A 6,466-nucleotide genomic window follows, 5' to 3' on the forward strand; every position below is an offset into this window, starting at 1 on the left:
TCTTCCAGAGCTCTCTCCAAGGCTTTTTCCTGGAGCAGGCGCTTCAGCGAGGCAGACGCTGCTTCCTGCCCTCCTGGCTCAGCCCTTGCGGGATAAATCCTCCTGAAGCTACCGGGGTGCTGTGGTGGCTCGAGGGTAACGGCTGCCGCGCAGCCCCAATGCAGGGGTGTCTGGACTGGCATCACCCTGTGCAAACTGAAGCAAAGTCGTGGCCTGCAGCGCTGTGCTGAGGCACCTCTGAGCAGCGTCCTGGCCCCTGCGCCCGCGGAACGGCCCCGTGCGCTGCTGCCCGGGCAGGCAGAGCGGGGAGCACTGGGGTCATTTACACTGCCCTTGTTTCGTGCTAATGCGTATTACGATCTTTTTCTTATGTCGGTTTAGCCTGCTCGCATTCAGCATCTGCCTGCTTTCTGTTTCCCAGCTGAAACGGGCTTTTCATTACAGTTATATAAAAGAGATTTTATGTAAATAAGTAATTGAATCAGCATTTTTACAGTCATTACCAGTATGACAGCCATGTGGCTTCGGCACAGAAAGAAAAATAAATACCGATTCTCTTTTGTCTGCTTCCTATACTCGGTTAAAAATCACATCCATGGTAATATTTGTTACTACACCAGCATTTGCTAAGTAAAAAGAAGTGTGGGAAGCATCTAATTGCAATGTCGACTGCTGTGGGCTAATGAGAAAATGCACCTTTCAGCAGGCTGGTCATCGGTATCCATTTGTCACCTGTGCTGAATCCCTTCAGATAAACAGCTCAAGTTTTTCTCACAGGTTTCTGTTTTGAGCCCAGACTTCATGGCTCTGCTCAGGCTTAGCTGGTGCTCGGATCTGGGGTCCTTGGTCTCTGCTGAGCACAAGGGGAGAGGAGGAGGCTCCAGGTTTGCGGCAAAAGCGAGCTGCACAGAGAGACTTCGCCTCGGAGAGCCCCTACAGCAGTCATGTACTGTGGTGCCTGGTGGCCTCCTTTCCTAACGGAAGCATGATTTTGCAGTTAGAAATTGCGTAAAGCTTTTCCCAGCAGACGGAGAGGCATATGGAAAAGGCAAGCCAGACGCCCCGCATTTCCCTCTGCATCTCCGCATTTGTGCCGATACTTCGGACGTGCAGTGAGCAGAGGGAGGCCGGGAGGGCTCTGTTTCTGCAGGTCTTTGCGTTTCAGTGGAGCCCTCCAGACCCTCTGCGGCCGCAGGGGCTCAAGGCCCTTCCCGCTGGTGCGACGCGGGGTCAGGCTGCGCTCCCATCACGCGCAGCACGTTGCTAGCGCGCCCTCGCAGCACTGCCCCTGCAGTTCTATACTTCATCCGTTTCAGTCAAATCTCCCCTGGCTTCAGGCTTACAGTCTGCATTTGGTTCTACTTTGGCTCATCTCTGAGTTGTAGCTTTAACAATACTCTTTTTCTCCTAGATACATCACTGCTTATTTTAGAACTGCGAGAGCAGGAATGTGTTCTTCTTTCCCCAGGAAATCGTTTGTCACATTGCTCACAAGTACAGGATCACCAAAGGTATCTCTTGTAAGAAAATTCTGCACAAAGGAGGTAAATTGCACAACATTGATCATGAAGGTCAGATGACCACAAATACTGTCATTACAGCAGTATTTTGTGTTCTTAGCTGGTATGCAGCGGTGGTTTACACATAGGGCTAAACCCTTTCTCTGTCATTAACTTTTGGGCATGCCAAAATAACAGGCTGTTAATATAGGTGCCAACAGTGAAAATCAAGTGAATTAAATCGTGTAAGTAAACAAAGACCCCAATAACTGCTTCCTAACGTTCCCTTATTTGAGGGCTTGGGATGAAATTGTGGCTCTACCGAATATTTTTATGTCAGTCATTTCCTCTGAGGTCTCATGTTGTGTGAAGTCAGGCCTGGCCTCATTCTGCTCGAGAGGAGTGACAGGGCTTTCACGCTGGCTCCGGCTCTGGCCTTGGGGCTGTGCTCAGATTAAAGCTGCGCTGGAGGAGGCCCCGCGGCGGCCGCTCCGCACCGCTGGGCGCTATCGATTTTATGCCGCGCGCTGCCCGGCCTGCTCCGTTCCCATGGCGACGCTCCGCTTCCCAAGCGGCTCCGGGCCCATTTCCCGGCTGCATCGGTGCATCCCACAGCGGGTCGGGGGCACCACCCACAGCCCCGGGCAGTGTCGCTTCTTCCAACTAACAGAAATGTTTTATAAGGAGAAAAAAAAAAAGAAAAAAAGCTTAATAGAAATAGTGACGTTTTGTTTGTCAAAACAGGCAGCACGGAGCTCCCCGCCACCCCGCGGCGCTTTCGGCTGCCCTTCCGTGTTGCGCGCTGCTGCTTGCTCATGGAATTGGGGATGACTTCGTTTGTGCTCCAGGGGCTGTGCTCGTTTTCACTGCTGCCTGTGCAGCACGTCGCCTTCCTCACATGCGAAACAGTGAATTAAAATATAACTATGCTGCAAATAATTCCTGGTTTTGTGGAGTAGACGTCCTTCTACTCAGCTGTGGAGTAGACGAGTTTTCCTCCATCTGTTTTCTTTATCACATGCAGATCTCAGGGCTCAGTCTGGGACTCTGACCACACTGCCCAGTATTTGCCTCAACAGGTGCATGTTGTGATCCAGGGATAGCAGGGGTAGAAGGGAGGGAAATTTAACTGGATATATAAGAGAGAGCCGGGCTTCTAGCGGGGCCTCACCCGCGGGCTGGAGTTGGCAGCCCCCATCTCTGTGCAGCTGCGGCAGCCCCAGCGCCGGCCTTGCTGCTGGAAATGCAAAGGGTCCTGGGGAGACAGCGCGTAACCCACCCTGCGCAGCCCTCACTCCAGCAAAACGGAGCTCCTCGAGCCCTGGCTGCTGGGTGTGAGTTTGGTAGCGCTGCAAAGGCGCAGGATGAGCTCGCACAGCACAGGCTGCTCGCCCGGATAGAGAGGAGGCTGCAGTGCACGTTGGGCTCAGGGCATCTGCTGCCAGGCCTGCAGTGTCGTGACCACAATGAGCATGTTCTGATTTACTGTGTTATTCAATGTTGTCCAGCCCAAGCATTTCTGTGACCTCAGTATTAGCCTGTACATTGTCTTTTCACTTAATTTAATTATTGGTTAATCTGCTGCGCCGTTTTATTTGATCTGAGCCTTAAGAACCAAGTCACATGGGCTGCAAATCATACCATGTCCATCCTTTACTTTGACTGCTCCGAGCAGGCGCTGAGGAACAATTAGATCTCTGTCCGCACCAGCTGCCACTTAACTGAGGAAGAAAAGGCATCTCTAAGAAAGACAGATGCAGAGAGAGCCCAGAGATGCTCACGCTGATAATGAAAATTAATCAAAGACCGTTAGCAGAAGCCAAGGAGCTGAGCATGTTGCGTGCCGTGCAGCCAGAGACGCGCTGCTTCCACATTCAGGTTTTTGGATTTGTTAGTTTTGACCCTCCTGCCTCTATGCCGATCATCTGTAGTTGTGTGCACAGTGGGGGAAGCGCACAACAGAGCTCGCTAGCTGATGCATCGCCTGCAGTGTAAAAATCAAGGCAAGCAAACTGAAGGGGTGAAAAGAGGTCAGGATTTTGGTTTGCACATGTACCCTTCGCCATGCTGCAGCCCTCCCACGGGCTGGCTTTGCGGCTGGTGCCCATTGCTCCCTTGTCCTAGCAAAAGTCTGAGTTTCTCTCCCGAAGCTGCATGCCAAGCGTCTGCGCAGGGCCCACAGGTAGCCCCCGGCTGTGGACCCCTTTCGGGTCTGGGTCTGAGTGTTCTGTGCTTGGCCGAGGTTGCATTAACTACTGTGACTCCCAGGAAAGGAGAGCGCTGTCTGGCTGCTCCAGGCAAACCCCTTTTCCTTCCCTTGAGACAAGGCCCTCGAGGGCACGAAGCCCCCAGGTGCACATGACCCTCCAGCAACACACGGCGTCAAGCGAGATCCAGGCGGGTGCCCGGCGCGGCCTCGGTGCGGGAGGGCAAAGCAAGGAGCTGAACGCGTGGCCGTGCAGCGCCCTTCCCCTCATCAGCGTGACCTTCTCGGAGCTCTTCTGCGGCGAGGGGAAGCAGCAGCATTTCCGCGGCTAAATCACTTCTCTGCAGCAAATCCCTCGAGGAGCCTTTCCCGCTAGGCTCCTCCTCGCTGTTAAACATTGAGCAGGGCTGTAAGGAGCTGCACTGTGAGACGCCTCAGCCCTCACAGCCGAGCCGCCCGCGGGCCCTGGGCTCACCCCGCTCTTAACTGGAAGGCACAAGACATCGGGAAGTGGCTCATGAGCTTAATATCACAGTGTATGAAGCAGCAGGAGGAAAGAGAAGGTGCACGGATGCTTCCTTCCAACAAAATGTGATCGCAGTTGGAACAGATTCATCTAGGAAAACACTAAGCTGGAAATGCCAAGTTAATTAGCCCTCATGCATAATTTGTTTTTAAAAATACATTGCCATCTCCTTCTGGAGGAACAAAATCCTATCTTTCTCTACTGCTTGCCTGAAAAGTCAATCCTAAAAAATGTCCCTGGAGCCTAAATTGAGAGGCAATGTAGTGTTTTCAGTAGAGAAACTCTCTGTGAGTAAAAGGAGCTTAAAAATCTGCAAATTCCCTCTTTCAAGCTGGGGAGGCAGTAGCCTGGCAGGGCACTGCGCAGAGCCAACTGCTTCCCTGCCCCATTGAGTACCAGGAAGGGCCCCTGAAAAAAATCCCCATCATTATCCTGATGCCCTGATCCTCACGGGCCCAGGGTAACAGAGGCTGCAAGGCACTGGGGCTGGACTTCACATTGCAGTCAGGTATTCTGAAAGGTCTCTTGGATCAAGGCATGACCAGTGATTCATTCCGAACTGCATTTTTTTTCTCTCTAAATTAATAGCTGAAGCAGCCTGCTGTTTCTCAGATGGCACCTACCTGCCCTCGAGCTTCTGCGCGCTCTCCATGATACAGCGTGTGTGTTTGGCTGTTATTAAATGGCTGGTAGCACTCTGCTCCATCGGATGTGTTTGTGGAGGAAGGGAGCAGCTGCAGGGCCCAGGCAGCCCTGGGAGCTCCCATCTTCCGCAGAGATAACACCAAGTGTATATTCTATTTGCTGTACTCTTCTTTCTGTGCAAGGCCAGCTGCTTTATGGAGAGCTGATGCGCAGCGGGTTGCCCCAGGGGCAGCCCTGGCTTTGAAACGCGGCCGCAGTGAGACGCGGTGGTGGCGGCAGAGCGCGGCACGCGCGGCCCACGGCTCGGCCTGAGCGCGGTGGGGAGGCCCTGCGCCCGTTTCACCCCTCGTCCCGCGCGGGCGCCGAGCTGAAGCTGCCGCTCTCCTCACGGTGCAAAGGCAACCGCCGGCAGACGCAAAAGCTCCGCAGAGGCCAGTCAGGGCGCTGGTGAAAATGAACTCCAAGAGCTCGCTGCAAACAAGTAATTGGCATGTGCAGGATGCAAGCAAATAAACAGCAATAACGATTAAACTTTATTTAGATTTAATTTGATACTCAGCACAACAACAAGCACAGAAAGAATGAAGTGCCAAAATACCAAACTCATAGCATATAAAATAATCAAATATATTTCATATTTAGTAATATATTTCCACGACAAATTCATGGGATGCCGTAGGCAGCCCAACTCTGTGTGTATATAGCTATGATATATAAAATACTGTATGTAGAGAAAGCACTGGAACATATCACCAAAATAGAAAATAGCTCAAAATACGGATACTCCAGGTCTGCTAGTAATACCCAATACTGGAAAAGGGCTCAAACCCACAGCGGGAGGTCGAGCTCTGGCTGTGAAGCCGACGGAGGCGGGAGGCAGCTGCACGGGGTGTTACTGGCCGGGACTGGAAGCCCCAGTGCTCTGGCTAAGCAGCCGCGAGGGCTGCAGTCCTGGGCACGGGCCCTGGCAAAGCTCCCCGGGGCAGAGCTGCCGCACAGCACCCAGATGTTATTCCGGATTTTAAAGGTGCCACTGTATGAGTTGGTGGGAATCAATTCCCATTAGCTCCAACTGCACAGAGCTGCAGGGTTGCAACTGCTCTGGTCCTCAAGGGAGCTGCAGGCCAAGTGGAAACCCGCTGCCACAGGGCAGAAACGCAGCAGAAAACACTGCTCTTGGCAAAGCCTCCCACTCGTCCTGAGGGTGAGCAAGGTCCATCTTGTACTTACAGATCCCGGGCAACTTGTAACAAGATATAAAAATATGGCATTGCTTCACGACAGGCCTCGAAAGCTCTGCATCTCTTGCTTTCTGCCCTGTAAAATTTTGTGCTCTCTGTGGGGCTGCTCCCGCACCACTGAGGCACAGCTCAGCCCCGGATAACGCTGTGGCTGCCGCTCCGCACGGAGCCGCCGCTCTGCACGGAGCCACAGCTGCAGCCCTCGGGATACGGCAGCAGTGCTGTGGCAAAGAGCAGGAACTGAAACCCGCGGGTGGCATCAGCCCGGTTACGTTGCTACAAGTAACTGCCTGCTAACGGCCATGGGAGGGTGGCAGTACCAATTAAGTGAGTACAAATTCTTAGCTTC

The sequence above is a fragment of the Tinamus guttatus genome, unplaced genomic scaffold (genome assembly GCF_059628265.1).
Source record: "Tinamus guttatus ecotype Peru unplaced genomic scaffold, ASM5962826v1 Tinamus_guttatus_pri_ptg000240l, whole genome shotgun sequence".
Taxonomy (NCBI): Eukaryota; Metazoa; Chordata; class Aves; order Tinamiformes; family Tinamidae; genus Tinamus; species Tinamus guttatus.